At 42.9% G+C, this 18,548-nt stretch overlaps 1 pseudogene; it reads right to left on the bottom strand.

Annotated features, from left to right (window-relative positions):
* LOC131313946 (eukaryotic translation initiation factor 3 subunit B-like) lies at window positions 1–18,498 on the bottom strand (annotated as a pseudogene).
* Between the last annotated feature and the right edge of the window lie 50 nt (window positions 18,499–18,548).

The raw sequence follows: 18,548 nt of genomic DNA, 5'->3' as shown, positions 1-18,548 counted from the left end.
TCACTCATGCCCAAAGTCGAATAGAACCTCCTCCGAAACATCAACAAACTCTTCAACCTCGACTTCCTTTGCCTCATATTCCTCTTCTTCGTCACTGGCTTGTCCGTCCCTAAGCCACTAACTGTCTGATTTATCATCTTCATGTAATCGCTTCCACTCAAAAACCCATCTCGGTCATGCTCAGTCAACAGCAGCGACACGTCTTCGTCCTAATGTATTCATACTTCTTGGTGTACTTCTTCAAGTTCTTGGCAATCTCCTCCTCCTTTGTAGGGAGGTATTCCCGAACAGGTGCAAAATGAGCCCGAGCACGGTCAACAAAGGGTCAACGCACTGTGGACCAGTGATATGAGAAGTCAATGGTCCAGAGAGGTTGTACGATTCTCGGTGCAATAACATGAGACGTTATTAGGACCAAATACAAGGAAAATGACATGAGATGCCACTGTTCATAGAAACTTGTTCGGCAAGAGAGAGCCGAACAGGAGGAGAGTTCCTTACAAAGGATATGGTTCAAATTGTTTCCTTAGGACCAGTAACACGTGAGGTAATTGGTCCAGGCCATCTGTTCGGCCATGAGATGGCCGAACAGAGAGAGAAGTACTATTTGAGGGAACATTCTGGAAGGTTCCAGAGTAGTCATGTCCCATAAAGGGATAAAGATCCTAAGAATATAGGATCTGAGAAAGATACCCAACAACTATGGGATGTTCGGCTCTTAAAGGAAAAGAATCCTAAAAGGACTCTTTTCCATAAACTGATAAAGGAAACGAGACTCCTTGATATCCTGGGTTTCCTATACGAGTTAGGAATCCTATGGTAACATGGATGCTTGGACAGCAAGCATCCATAAATCTATAAATATGAGGTAAACCTAGAGGTGAGAGGTATGCAATACACTGCATTCTATTTGCTTTCCTATTGATAATTAGGGTTTGATTGCTAGTACGTGATACTAACAAAGGCATCGGAGGGCCTTTGCCACGAGAGGCAAAGGTGCACTCACTCCTTGTCTGTTTTGCAGGACAGGGGTTTCATTGACAAATTAGGGTTACGTTCAAGAGGCACGTGAAACCGTTGCATTCCAGTGCTGTTTATAGCACTACTTGAATTTATCCACCTACAATTGGCGCCGTCTGTGGGAAACGAAAGAGTTCCCTTTGAAATACGACCATGGTGGAAGTAGAGCCAGTAACGCCACACGACCCGAAGGATGTGCTAATTGGAGGAGGGGATAAGTCTCCACCTGGGGCTCCGAGAAAGCCCGAAGGAGGACACAGAAGGACCACGAGTAAGGGCCACCCCCTTACTATCCATGGCAACTCCAGAAATAGAGATGGAGAGACGGCATCGAAGTCCACGAGAAGGACTAAATCCCATCGAGGGGATGAATCGATTGCACACTCCAGGAGTGTATACCGTAGCGAAGACGTTCATGATAAGAAGAGACAAGAAATCGAGGAGTATGCTCGTTTGATCAAAAAACGAGAACATGAGATCAGAGAATTAGAGAAAATCAGAGAACATCCGGAGGACTCTGGACTATCTCGAAGAAATTCTAGAGGTAGTCAATACGCTCTGGTGCAGTATCAAAAGGCTCCTTCACGAGGAAGGAGGAGCAGAAGCAGAAGTCTGACCCCGAGGCGACATAAAACTTCTCCACGAAAAGGGAGGAGCAGGATCCGAACACCCGAGCGAAGGAGGGTATCTCCAAGAAAGAGGAGAAGCAGAGGTCGGAGTTCTACCCCCGAAGAAGAAGGGAGTAGAAAACATCATAGGGACAGGTACGAGAGACCTGATTCCGATTGGGAACGAATTAGATCCAAGAAAGGACCGGAGGATGAAGCCATGACTGCACGGGAAGCAGCACGGAAAGCACTGCAGAATATAGCATCCTCCCCTTTTGCAAAAAAGTTACAGGAGGCTAGATTGCCGACCAGGGTAAAGCACGGGACATTCATCCTCTACGAGACAGATACTGATCCCGTGGCCCATATACAGCATTATCAGCAAGCAATGTTTATGCATGAAGGGGATGATGCAATTATGTGCAAGATGTTCTCGTCGAGTTTGGGGAAGGTTGCTCTGTCCTGGTTCCACAAATTGGGCTCACGCTCCATCCGAACATGGGTGCAATTGGCCGAGGAATTCACTGCACGGTTTTTGACGAGCAGGAAAGCTCCCAAAACCTTTGAGAGTCTTTCTTTTATGAAGCAAGGAGAGGACGAGCTGATCAGGGCTTATGCAAAGAAGTACTGGGAAACCTTCAACGAGATTGAACGATGTAGTGAAGAATACGCAATAGCCACGTTCAAAACAGGCTTACCTGTTCGGGGGGAACTGCGTAAATCTCTAAACATGAGTCCCGTGCAGACATTGGCAAAATTGATGGAGAGAATTGAGCAGCACGCCAGGAACGAGGACGACATCCTACGAGAGGATGGAAAGTTGGCCGCCGAGCAAGTAAAGGGGCCTATAAAGAAAGCTGACAAGCCAGAGCCCAAGACTTATCGTGAGAGGAAAGATTATGGGCAGGCGAAGAAAGAGCGGTACAAGGATAAGCAAGCCCCGGATCCCAAGTCATTCTTTTCAATAAACACGGTTTGGAAAGAGCCCATTTACAGGATTCTTTATCGAATAAAGAATCAACCATATTTCAAATGGCCCCCAACTCTTGGTGGGAATAAAGATGCAAAACGTGCTACGAATCAGCACTGCAGTTACCATAAGGATTGGGGTCACATGACTGAGGACTATGAGATGTTTAAACGGCATCTTGATGATTTGGTCTCACGAGGTTACCTCAAAGAATTTGTCCAAGAGGATTCCAAGGATAAAGACAAGGCAATGGAATTGGATTACGAACAGAATCCAAAAGGGGTAATCCATATGATACATGGATTAGCCGAACCTTATACGAGAAATGCGGTGAGATTGCTTCAGAGGCAAGTAAAACATGACCAACATGTAATGCAGTTGCGGAAGAAAAGAGGGCGCAACGAAGGGGCAAGCAACGAGGGCATAGTTTTTACGGATGAAGATCTGGGAGGAGTCCAGGTACCTCACAATGATGCTTTGGTCATAACCCTCCGAGTTGAGGAATATGATATGGAGAGAATCCTGGTGGATTCAGGGAGTTGCACCGAAGTGCTATACTACGATGCGTTCAAGAAACTGGGGCTCACACAAGAAGATTTGGTACAATCAGTAACTCCATTGGTCGGATTTGGAGCAGGAGCAGTTTGGCCGTTAGGCAAGGTAACTCTGCCTGTTCGGGCTGGGACAGTGGTGCTACGAACCGACTTCTTAGTGGTGGATGTACCGTCTTCCTATAACGTGATTATAGGAAGGACATGGTTGCACAAGATGAGGGCAGTCTCTTCAACTTTCCATCAGATGGTAAAGTTCCCAGGGTCTAATGGGATTGAGCACATCAAAGGTAACCAAAAGATAGCTCAACAATGTTTGGTATCCATCATTAAAAGAGTCCATAATGCCCACCATATTAATACTGTGGAAACTCCGGATCTGCCGACCATTGAGGATATCGGAAAAGACCCAACCGAGAGGGTGGTTGAGGATTTGAAGAAAACATTGATCAACGAGACTGATCCAGATAGGTATTTTCTAATTTGGGAATCACTGCCAGAAGAGGAAGAGAATGAACTGGTTAGTTTTTTGAAAACTTATGTCGATGTTTTTGCTTGGACACCAGAGGAGATGCCTGGGGTGAATGCAGATGTTATCTGCCATCATTTGAATATAGATCCACAGTATAAACCGGTCATTCAAAAGAAACGAAGGGCAGCCGTACAGCACGTTGACGCTGTAATTGAAGAAGTGGATCACTTGTTGGAAGCCAAGGCAATAAGGGAAGTTTATTATCCAGAGTGGCTATCAAACACTGTTGTCGTCAAGAAAAAGAACGGAAAATGGCGTGTATGTGTTGACTTCACAGATTTAAACAAGGCGTGTCCTAAAGACAGTTTTCCTCTTCCAAGGATTGACCAGTTGGTTGATGCAACAGCGGGATATGGACGGATGAGTTTTCTCGATGCATATCGAGGATACCATCAAATTGCAATGTTTGGGCCAGATCAGGAGAAGACGTCTTTTATTACACCACGAGGGTTGTACTGTTATAATGTCATGCCTTTTGGATTGAAGAATGCAGGGGCAACGTATCAGAGACTGACGACCATCATGTTTAGAAAATTGCTCGGCAAAACTATGGAGGTCTACATAGATGACATGGTGGTAAAGAGTAAATCTATGCAAGGCCATATTGCAGATTTGAGAGAAGCTTTCGAGATTTTGAGGAGGTACAAGTTGAAACTCAACGCCTCGAAGTGTGCGTTTGGAGTCGGCTCTGGAAAGTTTTTGGGCCATCTTGTAACTCTAAGGGGAATAGAGGCAAATCCCGACCAGATAAAGGCCTTACAAAATCTGGAAAGTCCTCGGACAACGAAAGAAGTCCAACGATTAACTGGGATGGCAGCAGCTCTTAATCGATTTATTAGCCGATCAAGTGACAAGTGCAGACCTTTCTTTCAGCTGTTAAAGAAAAGGGAAGGGTTCGAATGGGGAGCAGAATGTGAACAAGCCTTTCAGGATCTAAAGGGATACTTGGCCTCTCCTCCCCTTCTTTCGACTCCAGAAACAGGTGAGTCTCTAATTTTATACTTAGCTGTTTCTGAGCATGCCGTAAGTGCAGTACTTTTAAGAGATAAGGGATCCGAGCAAATCCCAGTCTATTATGTGAGCAAAACTTTGTTAGATGCCGAAACAAAGTATTTGCCCCTCGAGAAATTGGTTCTAGCACTAAGGACAGCAACTAGAAAATTGCCACATTATTTCCAGAGCCATAAAGTTGTGGTTTACACTGAGTTCCCATTAAAATCATTGCTCCGAAAGGCAGATTTCTCGGGAAGGATCTCAACTTGGTCCGTTGAGTTGAGCCAATATGACATCGACTATCAGTCGCGCACAGCAATCAAAGGCCAGGTGTTGGCAGATTTTGTGGCAGAATTCTCACCTGCGGTTGCACCTCTGCCTCCTACGAGAAAGGAGAGTGAAGCAAAGTCTCCTGTAACGAAGAAACAGGCATTAGCCGAACAAGATCCCCTGGAATGGAAGCTGTTTGTTGATGGGTCAGCTTGCAACACCGGTTCAGGAATTGGAGTTGTGCTTTTACCCCCTGAAGGGTCAATGTTAGAATTATCTGTTCGGCTAGGGTTCAATGCATCAAATAATGTGGCAGAGTATGAGGCACTCTTAGCTGGTTTGAGAAGTGAAAAAACCCTAAAAGCTGAACGAGTTAGGGTGTATTCTGATTCACAGCTCGTAGTCCATCAACTGTCCGGGCAATATGAAACCCGGAGCGAGAAGATGGCGGCATATGTACAGGTGACCAGAGATCTGCTCGATACCTTCGAAAGGGTGTATATTGAACAGATAAGTTCTGGAAAGAATGCTCATGCAGATTCATTGGCATGGTTAGCCGCAGCTGTGCCATCTGAGTTTAAAAGAAAAATAACCGTAGAGTATTTAACTGAGCCGAGCATTGGCAGAAGTGTAGAGATGGTCCTAGACGTGAACCAAGGACCAAGTTGGATGGACCCAATAGTGGAGTTTTTACGAGATGAAGTACTCCCTTTGGACAAAAAGGAGGCACATAAAATCAGGACCAAATCTGCTCGGTTCTGGTTATCCCCAGAGGGAAAACTATATAGGAAGTCTTTTACAGGACCCTACTTGCTTTGTGTGCATCCTGAGATGGTGCAAAAGTTCCTCCACGAAATTCACGAAGGGACTTGTGGAAGCCATGCTGGTGGTCGGTCCATAGCCCACCGAGCAATCACCCAAGGGTATTGGTGGCCGTACATGCAAGAAGATGCTAAGGTGTACGTAAAAATTTGTGAGAAGTGTCAGAAATTTTCACCAATGATTCGAACACCAGCCGAGGACCTGGTGCCGCTGACAAGTCCCTGGCCGTTTGCTCAATGGGGAATGGACATAGTGGGTCCACTACACAAGGCAACTGGGAATCGAAAATTCCTATTAGTTGCAACAGATTACTTCACTAAGTGGATTGAGGCTGAGCCGTTGGCCAAGATTACTGAACCTATGATAGAAAGGTTTGTGTGGAAAAGCATCATAACTCGCTTTGGGGTACCTTATTCGTTGATTACAGACAATGGGTCGCAATTTCAGAAGAAATTCAAAACTTTCTGTGCCCAGTATGGGATAAGAAATTATTATTCGACTCCAGCTTACCCTCAAAGCAACGGACAAGCGGAGGCTTCAAACAAAACAATCCTTGATGGGATTAAGAAACGTTTGGATAAAGCAAAGGGGAAATGGCCCGATGAATTGCCATTGGTCCTATGGGCATACCGAACAACGCCTAGGAGGTCTACGGGCGAGACCCCCTATTCATTAGCATATGGAACAGAGGCTGTTATTCCATTAGAAATAGGTCTGCCGACCAACAGGACCACTTTGGTTGAAAGTGGAGGAAATGACAGAGCCTTGGAGATTGAGTTAGACTTTGCCGAGGAACGACGAGAACGGGCCTTGGTGCACTTGGCCTCATACCAAGAGCAGCTCATCAAAAGTTATAACAAGAATGTACACCCACGAGAGTTTGGTGTTGGAGACCTTGTGCTACGAAAAGTGCTCGGCAATACTAAAGTGGCTAATGAGGGAAAGCTAGGGGCAAATTGGGAAGGCCCATATCGAGTTACAGAAATCGCAGGCATTGGGGCTTATCGATTGGCAGACTTGGATGGGAACCCAGTGCCAAGACCTTGGAATGTCCATAATCTAAGAAAGTTTTTTATATAATTTTTCTTTATGCACATCGTGATTGTGTGGGAGTTACGAATAAAACTCTCTTGTGTTCTAGTTTTGTTATTTTTACAAGGGATACGAGTAACGCCCTCTTGGGTTTTACAGTTTATGAATGAAGTTATGTTTTTGTCTAGACTGCTGTTTTCTTGGTATTTGTTTTGAATATGAATCACGACATTGGTTTCCCTCATTCGTATTGGGGAGCAGGGTATAGGATATCCATTTAAGTACGAAATACAAGTACGTGACACTTGTGAGAACGCAAGTACGAAATACTTGAGAAATTGTTCTAAGTACGTGATACTTTAAAGTACGTGACACTTGTGAGAACGCAAGTACGAAATACTTGAGAATTGTTCTAAGCACGAGAAACAATTGTATGAAAGCATACGAGTATATGCACCAACAGTCCACAGCATACGAAAATATGCACAAACTTGAAAGCATACGAATATATGCATAAAAGTACGTGAAACTTTAAAACTTTAAACGATTTAAGTACGAAATACTTAAACATCTTAAAACACCCATGACAGAAACATATGGAAAAGGTATCTTGACAGGAATAATTCAAAAACAGATGTGAAGAACGACAGAGCTCATTCATCTTCTGTGAGATCTTGGACAGCTGCAGGAGTAATTATAGGAGCTACTGGAGGAGCCAGCTCTTCTGTGGGATTTTCGTCTCCAAGTTGACCATCACTGACTTCCTTTTGGCCAGGATTGGTCATATCAACTTGAGGCTCCACTTCAGAGACAGGTTGCTCAGCAGACACGTTCACCTCCTGCTCATCATTTATCTCCTCAGCAACATCCTCCTCTTGACTAGCAGCACTGGGTAGTTCAATATTGGTCCACAGAGGAGATGATTCAGGAATCTCAGCTTTGGCAAGACAAGCTGTCCAAGAGGCCACCCAGACTTGGTCTTGTATCCCAGGCATTTGGCTAGTGTAGCTTTCCGTGGCAATCTTGATTCCTTCATTATATCCTTTCTCAAAAGCAGCTTTGGCTTCAGTCTGGGTCGTCTCAAGCTCCTTCAAAGTTTGAGCAAGACTGTCCTCCGCCCCCTTCAGTTGTCCCTTTAACCCATCTGCCACTGCCAAGGCTTGGTTCCTTTCTTTCTCGAGCCTGATGATGGTACGTTGAAGCTTGGTATTCTCACTTGCAAGCTTGACACGTTGAGGCTCAGACTGGCTAAGCTTTTGAGCCATAGCCACCATTTTTTGCATCACCTGGAACGATCAAAATAGTTAAACATGGATACCAAATGCTATGGTATGCTATGATTTACGAAAGCGAACTTTTTACCTTGGCATTGTGAGACATGAATGAGCTTAGAAGGTTGTCAGGCGAGCTTGCCACCTCCTTCTGCATATCTCCTGGCAGCAGAAAAGCTTGAGACAAGGCAAGGGCAGTGCCTTCTGACTCAACACTGTCCCGAGCAGTGATAGCTCGGCTCCCGTGTGAGAATGGAGGAGCCCAGAGGGGAGCAGGAGATGAGGAGGATGTAAGGGGTCTTTCTTGAGTTTCCTCCACTCGTTGACGTTTTTCACGGTGAAGGGCTTCAATCTCTTCAAAGGAAAATCCAGGGGGAGCATCTGTTTGAGTTTGGACGCGACGACCACGACCTTGAACACTTTGGCCCCGACCACGACCTCTACCAGGAATGGTGAGGAGGCTGCCCAAGTCAATTGGCTGGTTCATCTCTGAAGTTGAGAAGGTACGGCCGCTGGAAGACGAGTTGGATGTGGAACTGGAAGCTTCCTCAGCAAGAGGGATAGGCTCGTCAGAGATTGGAGGAGTCTGGGAACGCCTCTCTTCTTGTTCGGGGACTGGTCTTGAAGGACCAGCTATTGCAGAGATGTCAGCTGCTCGGGTTCTCCGATCAATAAACCCACCGTACGAAGCTTTGTAGCTGAGAATTACTTGAGCTGCTCTTGCTCGGCCTGCAAGGTATGTCCCTTCGCCGTTGAATGCAAGTGCTCGTTTGATATCAGCTACGTGAACTTGTGGGGTTATGATGTTATAACCACGGTTAATATTTGATGCTGAAACAAAGCATAAGCAATTAGAAGCACGAAAAAGCTTTTCCTATGAAAGAGGACAAAACCAATGAAATTAAGGGAGAGCACTAACGTGGGCTCCCGAATATGTGAGGGGCATGAAAACCAATCACTTGGTCGTCCTCGTCTCTGGGTTCGAAGTTGCCCGTAACGATCAGAAAGTCGTCATCATCCCCTCGAGCAGAGTCAGGGAGTTCGAGAACGAGCTTCTTTCTAGAATCCCTACTCTTTAAATAATACGTAAGGGCGTCCCCAGTTCTGGAAATGCTATATAGATGATGGATATCATACAAGCCTAGAGAAGTCCCTAACATTTGGTTTAGGGTATTTATACCCATAACTACTCGGAAGAAATTAGCAGAAACTTGCATTGGCGAAAGCCTGTAATACGCTAAAACTTGGCGGAGTAGAGGGGCTAAGGGAAACCTAACTCCGCCTTCGACGACGGCTACTACTGGAATATGAAGTGTGTCGAAATCGAAGCTTTCGCGAATGGCATCCTCAGGAGCCAAAACAGTAGCTACGTTGTCAGGAATCCCATATCGAGATCTGAAACTTGTCATGGTTTGAGGAGTATTACAGTGTCTACGGAATCTCCCCATTACCAGAAAAACTTTTGGGGTTCTTTGAAGTATAAAGAAAGAGGACGATAAAACCCTAAAACGAGATTGTAAACAATCCACTAGAGAAAGGGAGTTGTAAGAAGAAGAAGTGATGACTTACGAGAATAGTCGATGGAATCCCTAAAGAGCAGAAAAGAAGAGGCCTTGAGACGATGAACAGAGCTTCAATGGCGGGGAAGAGCTTGAACCGTTTGTTTCCTGTAGAAGGAGTCTAAGAGAGAGATTGGGGTTTTTTAAAAAATGGGACGAAAACCCAAAAATACCCTAAAAGTAGGTGGCGTACGTGAAACGTCACCCAGACGCCGTTTTGAGCGTTCCGTTTTCCAATAAACACGTCTGTTCGTATTTGATGTAAAAGCAATACGATGATCGACACGTGTAAAAATTAAGGCTAAAAGCCTGTGGCGACCACAAGAAAAGATGATCTTTTCTTAGCAACGTGATGAAACAACGCACCAATATATGAAATAGGGTGCAAAAACAAAATAAATTTGTTCGGTAAAAAGCTTTACTCATCATCTGAAGTAAAATATAAACGAGCAAAGCTAGGGAGCAATTGTAGGGAGGTATTCCCGAACAGGTGCAAAATGAGCCCGAGCACGGTCTACAAAGGGTCAACGCACTGTGGACCAGTGATATGAGAAGTCAATGGTCCAGAGAGGTTGTACGATTCTCGGTGCAATAACATGAGACGTTATTAGGACCAAATACAAGGAAAATGACATGAGATGCCACTGTTCATAGAAACTTGTTCGGCAAGAGAGAGCCGAACAGGAGGAGAGTTCCTTACAAAGGATATGGTTCAAATTGTTTCCTTAGGACCAGTAACACGTGAGGTAATTGGTCCAGGCCATCTGTTCGGCCATGAGATGGCCGAACAGAGAGAGAAGTACTATTTGAGGGAACATTCTGGAAGGTTCCAGAGTAGTCATGTCCCATAAAGGGATAAAGATCCTAAGAATATAGGATCTGAGAAAGATACCCAACAACTATGGGATGTTCGGCTCTTAAAGGAAAAGAATCCTAAAATGACTCTTTTCCATAAACTGATAAAGGAAACGAGACTCCTTGATATCCTGGGTTTCCTATACGAGTTAGGAATCCTATGGTAACATGGATGCTTGGACAGCAAGCATCCATAAATCTATAAATATGAGGTAAACCTAGAGGTGAGAGGTACGCAATACACTGCATTCTATTTGCTTTCCTATTGATAATTAGGGTTTGATTGCTAGTACGTGATACTAACAAAGGCATCGGAGGGCCTTTGCCACGAGAGGCAAAGGTGCACTCACTCCTTGTCTGTTTTGCAGGACAGGGGTTTCATTGACAAATTAGGGTTACGTTCAAGAGGCACGTGAAACCGTTGCATTCCAGTGCTGTTTATAGCACTACTTGAATTTATCCACCTACATCCTTCTATGGGCTCCAAGAAGGATGGTGGGCCTTGGATGCCATAGGAACTGCAATGATCAACACAAAACACATACCATAGTCAGGCCATGTCGTATTTGACTACGTAGGCACTAAATTTTCATTTTCGTTGCTGAGAGACTGAAATGGAACACCAATGAAATTAAGTACTGTCACTGTTTGTAGTAAAAGACAACAGAATGGTGAAACATGTTCTGGAATGATTCTTTCTCTTTGCTTGCCAAAATAACAAAGCAAAATGAAATAAAATCCCTGTTGACACCGCCCATGCAGAAGAGCTCATAATTACTAGCCCAGCAAGATGTTCAGAACTTCGACAAATACAAGATCAACATTTGAGGTGCTTTGATACATCTTCCATTGTGTAGTCATTGTTTTAAGGAATTTTGCTAACTGGAAACAACAATATGTTTAAGTGAGGATTGGTTTGGACCGGTTCGGTGGCTTTCCAAGCCTCCTTTTTTAATGTGAGGGATTCCCCACATGTCCAATACTCTTTCATTTCCCTCAACCGCAGGTCATACTTTTCCCTTTGTTTTCGGTCTCTTGTCTCCCCCATGACCTCCAGCCAAAATCAAAGTTCCCCAATTTTCAACATATAGCAAACTGATGACGTAACCACGCGAATGAGTGTTTTGTTTTCTTTTCAAAAACATTATTGCAATTCATGCTAGCATCGTACACATTTGACAAAGTTACAATGAAAGGTGTTCGATCATATAATTTTACACAAGAGTAGGAACTTAAAACTGTAGATATCTGATATCTCCACCCATAGAATCTCTATATAGTGTACTAGCGACAATTCTATTTACTTATGTCACTCGTCCATTATATAATGAGATCCATTTTTACCTAAGGTAAATCTACAGGGTCATGAAGACATCCAGGACCATTTCATTTTCACAATTAAAATGTCATTACAAGCAGCAACACATGCACCAGTTATGACACGATAGAATGTTTCTTTCGCTATTGATGAATGTGAGAACAAAGTAATTCACCCAAAGCCAGCACAAACATTGGGGTTGGCTGCATGATCAAACCTATTAAATGAATATCAGTAAATATGGTAAAGCAATATCCTAGGAAAATCCAAGGCAGTCATGTATTACTAATTACTCTATCCACAACCCCAAAGGATAAACGTTGCATAATAAGATCAATTTCCTCCCCCCCCCCCCCCCCCCCCAAAAGCACCAAATCTTACTTGAAAGAAGTGATCCTCTAGTATACGATATAGAAGCTTGCCATTAAAAGACCAGATGTTGAAACCATTTTCCATCTCGTGAACCAAAGTAACTAAAGTTGCAACATACCTGAATTCACAGGCAGATGAGCTTATAAAGAAAATAAGATGAATTTATTTCAGAAATAAAACAAGGAGTCTATCGCCACATGTGCGTAAAAAAATCAAGCAAGGATTCTATGCTCTTTCAAGAGAACTGTATATTGAAAGCTAAGGAAATAGTAGGGCAGGAAATTGATAAGCTTCAGTTCACTTCAAATCATAAGCAAGTTTTTGCCGAAGCCCCAACTTGCCAATTGACTTTTATCACCTCCAACATAATCGTAACCAAATTCTTCCTACAAATTACCTTCCAGTTGGATCCCATTCAATATCCGTTGCCATGAAATTCTTCATCGACATCGTAGAACTCCAACTGTCCATTGAAGCCCTTCAACCCTTCAAGTAAGATGAAACGTCCAGCTGGCGACCAGTACAAAGCATTAGCCTGCTTTCCCTTAAGAGTAGTAAGCTTTGAAACCTAGCCAGAATTATGAGTGATACGCATGGAGTAGAAACTAATGTCAGGGTTAGGGCTGTCGCCGTGAATGACAGAGAATCTGTGGACCTTCGGTTCCCAAGCAAATGCAATAATCTTGTCATTTTTGTTCTCTAACTCCAACAAAACCTCAATGGGTATGTCCTGTTCCTTGATGCGGAAAAGGTCAAAGCCAGTCTATGTGCTCTTCTGCCTCAACTCCTTTTGAATCAGATTTTGAATGAGACTTACCTGAGAAAAGCATGGCAAGTTAATAAACTTCCACTATTCAAAGAAAGGGAACAAAATAAAGGGAATATGGAAATGAAACAGCTCGACTCACGCAGGTTGGTTTCCTCCTCCAAGTTCAGGAACAAAGAGTGCAACAATGGGTTCAGTAGGCGACCAACTAATTTCCACAAGGTTTTCAACCTTTATGGATTTGTTGTCAATAAGAGTAAATGTGTCTGTTTCACAGACATAGACAGAGATAACACTTTTACCAATTCAAGGAAAATACTTATCCTCTTTTCCGCCACACCATCACTGATACTCATACATGAGACAAGTATGAATAACAATTGCCACAAAGCATCCATCCAAATCAAAGATATTTTTAATGCACCTGAAAACAGGCCTGAAAATGCCGCTTAATGCACCTTCAACTGCAAACTGATATGCGCGTCCCTTGAAATCTCTCATCACTATTCCAGTTCTCACATCGAACATATTTAAAACCACCCTGTAGACTATTAACTCACATTAGGGGTGCCTCAAGGAAACAATTCTTCGTCAAAATTACAATGACAATAGTAGTGGAGGATTAGAAATTATTAAATGAGTATCACGAGGATTGTGTGGTTCATGGTTGCTGTAAGTCACAAAACATGTCTCCCCATGAGATAAATCTATTAACTTTACCTACAGTGAATAACACAAAATCTATGCATCAATCGAAAACCGACAATATATAAAAGGCATAGTATAGAATACTAAAACAATTATGAAAATTAACTTGGGGATGAAAATAACGCATAAGCCGGTTGAAGCTACCACCGCCCCGAACAGCAGCCTCCCTGTCTATCTATGAACTGTACCCAAGTAAGTTCCTAGAGGGGACCATTGCACAAAACTTTCCGTCCAAAACTGCCAAGAAAGTGCTTTGGATTGTTATCTTCCACCCATCTTGAAAGATCAAGACAAATCCCATAGAACTTGCCCAAATGATACTTTAATGAGTCTTCGGTTCTTGCGACCCAAGATCATTAACCATCTTTAGAGCCGTCTTCTATCTTTCAGCTGTCAACCCCTTTGAGCTAGCAAACTTGTTCAACCCCTTTAAGACACCATGAATTACTATCCCCGCCAAAATGTTAAGATTTATTGGTAGGTAGGTACTGTCAATCCAAAGATTCACTGGCCTTCTTAGCTGGGCCCCTTTCAAAAGGGAATATTTCATACTCCACAGTTATATACAAACATAAGTGCTCTTCGTGATTCAAAAGGGTAGTCTGTGTGAAAACCCAATGTACTTTTTTCGTAAAATGTACTTGCTCTTACTACCTCGGAGAATGGTATTCCAGTAGCAAGCAGCAGAAGAAGCAACAGCAAGTAGGAGCAAACAGCATTACCAGCCATGGCAGGCAAACACTACTCTGATCAACAGCAGCCAAACATCAACTTACAATCGCCACAAAATGGAATTGAACTATACAATCCACTACTGCAAAGAACTTCAAGTGCTGATTTTCGACTTTCACAAATGCTAATTCTTGTGGTGGTGCTACTTTTTGACAGTGCTTCGAATTACATACATGTTGAGCAGGTTATATGACTAAAATACAACAATCTTAGGTAGGTGAGGCACAACCATTATAATATTACAAGGTCCCAATCCATTGTATTCAACAAAATCCAAACTCAGAGGCAACAACAGTTCCATACGTTAGATTAAAATCCAAAGTATCGCATACCTAAAAAATCGAAAAGGCTCAACCAAAGTAGCTAAAGGTTGGATTACATTCTCAACGCTCACCCAGGCAATGGAGACTTGCATGTGCTTTGATTGTGTCCAGGCTCATGGCAAAGCCCACAAAAAATAGTTTTTTTTTCTTGGAATTGTGACTCAATCCTCTTTTTCTTCGGCCTTCCAGCTGGTCGCTTTGTAGTAGGAGGTCGAAGCGCTTGCATGGCTATGGAAGAAGAGGTGGCTATGTCAAGGTCTTCACAACCGTACTAGATCTCACGAACTTGTGGCACGATGTCAGTCGAATTAGGCATGTCATGCAAAGGAATGAGAGACATTACGGTCGTGTAAATAAGAAGTTGTGCCTCCACCTTATAGAAAGGATCCACAAGGTTATATATATTGTACGACGAACCTTGTATTGCGCGCACCGCATGCTTGCAAGGGATGCCTTTCATCTGCCAACGCACACAACTGCAGTAAAAAGGATGGAGCTTGACCGCATGAGATTTCCAGTCGGATGCAGACACGATGAACTCTATGGGAGAAGTGGGTCGACAAGTGAGACCTCGAGATTTTTCCTGAGATTCCTTAATCATTTTGTCTATATTACGACCAACCGGCAAGGGATGCCATTTACCCACCTCCATCTTATGCCTATATAACATGTCAGTGGTGATGGTGATGTGGCCCTTCATGAATTGGATGATGTCCAAGTCTCTCAATTTCAATATCCAATTGTTGAAGCTTTTGGCAATGTTGGTGTACAATTTGTTCCACCTCCGAAACGAAAATCGCGCATTCGACCAGTGTTGTGGACCATTTTCTTCAACTCACTTCGACAACTCAGGTGATAGCCCAAACAATTTCGTCAAGTACACCCCATATAGCCGCTCATCACATGCATAGGCAATTTTTGTGAAAAGATGCAATGCCGTCTTCTTGGGGTTCCCCTTCATTCCTTTTCCGGTGGCAAACTTGCTAAAATTTTCCTTCACGTGGCGAACACACCATGCATTGCATTCCTCGCCAAATAATTCCTTAACTGCCCTCAATAACCCAGGATTACAGTCTGTCACAACCACAACTTCCTTTCCGGCAACAATTTCCTTCAAGTTATGCATGAACCATAACCAATTCCCGTAGTTCTCTGATGATACAATAGCATATGCAAGAGGGTACAATTGATCATTCGCATCATAGGCAACTGCAGACAAACAACTACCGCGATATGGACCAGTCAAAAAACATGCATCAATAAACAACATCGGGCGACATCCCCCCAAGAACCCCGTAATGCTGCAACCATAAGCGACAAAAAGTTGCTTGAACTTACCATCCTCAGAAGAACTCCAAACTGCCTTCGTGTTGGGAATTGATTCTATAAGACGTTGACACATCCACGGCACTAAGTGATACGTCATGGATACCGGCCCACTTATGAACTCACGGGCACGTTCCCTAGTCCTCTATCCTTGCGAGTAAGTTAGGGGAGTATGGAACGCAAGCTCGTAGTCCTTGCATATGCTCCTTGGGAGGAAATTGGGTTGCCCTGCTATTTTGTCCATGAATATCATACCCATCTCTTTTGCCCGAATCCTTGGCTTGAAATTAGTGTTGTCCTGTGCAGTGTGGCAATGTTCATTCTTCATCTTGATGACTCTAATGAGTTCAGACTTACCTTGTGCCCTAGCTGTTAACTTCCATGGACAACCATCAACCACGCAAGCTAACCTATAATAATGACGACTATTGTCCAAATACTTGAAAGTGAACTTGTTCAATGTTGCAAAAAGAATAACAGCCTTCTTGAATAGCGTATGGTTGTCAAACAACTGACCATCACCACTTAGAATGTCTTCACCTCGCCGTTGCGAGTACGGCACCAAACCAATTTCATGGCAAATAGTCAAACAATCTTTGGTAGTCGAAGAAGGTTCTCCTGCGGCAGTGGATGGACTGCTACTCAACAGGTTCGACTCCCTACAAAAAAAAAAGTCTTAGTAGAACACTTGAGTAGGGAACTTATCAAGTAAATCATTAAGGAGAGCAATTGCCATACATGTTATGCAACAACCAAGTCAGTTAATGAAAAAGTGGAAAATAGTAATCTTTTCTTCCAAACCATATGTTACCCATTTGTAACCTCTTCAAAACAATATCACCTTTCACGTAAACACAAACATGCAGAATCCTCATATATGTATATGTGTGTGTGTTATATTTACAAAAAAACAACAGTTATACCTGCTACTTATGTTACATTGTCTTGGTGTGTTCACAATGGTCTTTTCTTCCACAAATATGTCAACCTCATCCTCATTCAAACAGAACATCATAGAAACACCATCTGCATCCCTCATACGCAAATGCTTCGACTTGTCCTTGCTTGTACTATAAAATAATGACTTCCCATTGGACCTCATATCTATGCGCAAGTAAACTTTCACGACTAACTCCTCAAACGGTATGCCTTCTTCAATGATTGTGGCTTCAGATACACCACACATATACTTCCCCAAGCTACCATCCGCATTTGCCATGCGCTGACCACCCGAATAACAAAAACACATCAACTTCCGAGGAGTCGTAGACATGGCTGCACAACATCAACTACATATATAAGCATTACGCAATTCATACCCAGTTACATGATACAAGGGACGTTCAATTGTCCGATGAGTCCAATAAAACATGTAACCCTTTACACTACACCCACAACACTTGTTTGGATGAGGTAATTTGTAAATCACACAGGACAGCAATAGGAAGTCAAATTAAATATTTGTATGCAGCAACTACAATGCTATGCAAAAACCACATCATTTAATCTTTCTAGATTAAGCCACTAAACTCTTTAATACCATATGTTACACACCATCTATAAATCATTTGGGATTAAGAGGATAAGTAAAAGGGACAATTACGGGTCAGAGGTGTTGGCCCGGTTTAATGCAAATTTTACATTTTAATACTAATACTATTACACAGCACCCACAAATTTAATGCTCAACAACAACACATTAAAGATGGTCTAATAAAGCTATGTTGGTCCTCAAATGGAGAAGCAATCTACTAGACAACTATTGTAGTAAACATTTAAAAAAGCAGACATACCACCACACTTTCATTATCAATATCGATTTGCATGTGTGCACAAAAGAGGATAGAGATAAATGCTTAAACCGAAAGAAGACCTTTGCCTTAGATACAAGGTTTGGAAACCCGAAGCGCATTCGCTCTTGGGTCATCCTGGCAAAGTTTTCACCAGGGGGTTGGCCTCGTGGTCAGAATAATCCTTTTCGAGACGTTTTACCTGAAACACTGAACAACCTACCTTACGAGTAAAATTGAGTAAAAACGACAAGTTATAACTAAGAACACTACTCACTAGGGGACTTAAGCACCACAATCATACAATCTTAGGTGCTTATCAATAAACTGCATAACTTAGTAGGTTATTAACGATACAATCTATGCCCTACCATCCGCTCCTTCATTCCTGGCAAGGTCTTCCCTTGCAATTGGTTGCATATATATGCATAGGGCAAAGGAGTGAATAGCTTTACCTTTTAACCAAATCAATGACCATACTCATAAACCACATCCCAATAGACTGATTTTCAGCTCCCTACAACACAATTACATACTATAATTAACAAAGAACATTGAAAAGATTCTAGCAATTAATACTCAACATGGCTAAAGCGGCAGAGTGTGTGGAGGGTGAACATCACTAATGACACATCCTAGACCAGTAGAAAATTTTCCAAACTGAGGACCACATAGACCATTGGCAATGGAGGTCTATATTCTTTAAGGTTGGGAGAGTGTTTTATTCAAT

The sequence above is a fragment of the Rhododendron vialii genome, chromosome 13a (genome assembly GCF_030253575.1).
Source record: "Rhododendron vialii isolate Sample 1 chromosome 13a, ASM3025357v1".
NCBI classification, from domain to species: domain Eukaryota; kingdom Viridiplantae; phylum Streptophyta; class Magnoliopsida; order Ericales; family Ericaceae; genus Rhododendron; species Rhododendron vialii.
This window is presented reverse-complemented; position numbering and strand designations above follow the sequence as displayed.